This window comes from Triticum aestivum, chromosome 2B, assembly GCF_018294505.1.
Source record: "Triticum aestivum cultivar Chinese Spring chromosome 2B, IWGSC CS RefSeq v2.1, whole genome shotgun sequence".
Classification (NCBI taxonomy): domain Eukaryota; kingdom Viridiplantae; phylum Streptophyta; class Magnoliopsida; order Poales; family Poaceae; genus Triticum; species Triticum aestivum.
This window is the reverse complement of record NC_057798.1, coordinates 130,628,667-130,628,979: the sequence shown is the minus strand read 5'-3', so window position 1 is coordinate 130,628,979 and position 313 is coordinate 130,628,667.

Sequence of the window (313 nt, the reverse complement as noted above, 5' to 3'; positions counted from 1 at the left end):
CACTACATGGATTCTTGTAGGGGGCGCAAATCTCCTGTCCTCATATCAATCTCTCACCCCAATGTCGTTATCTTGAAATCAACAACTTACTTACTTGAGCAAAGTGTCTTGCCTCTTGTTATACAATATAGTTAGGTTTTGCCTATTTGAACTGATGATTTGTACTTCTAGCTAGTTATCTAGCTTTACTTAGATCAACTCTAGCAGATTTAAAACGACCCCAGTCCTTATGAACAACTGTCATACACAAATTTCTCCGCATTGTTATCCTGATATATTTCATGTATCTCATTCTGAGCTTGCTGAGACCGAT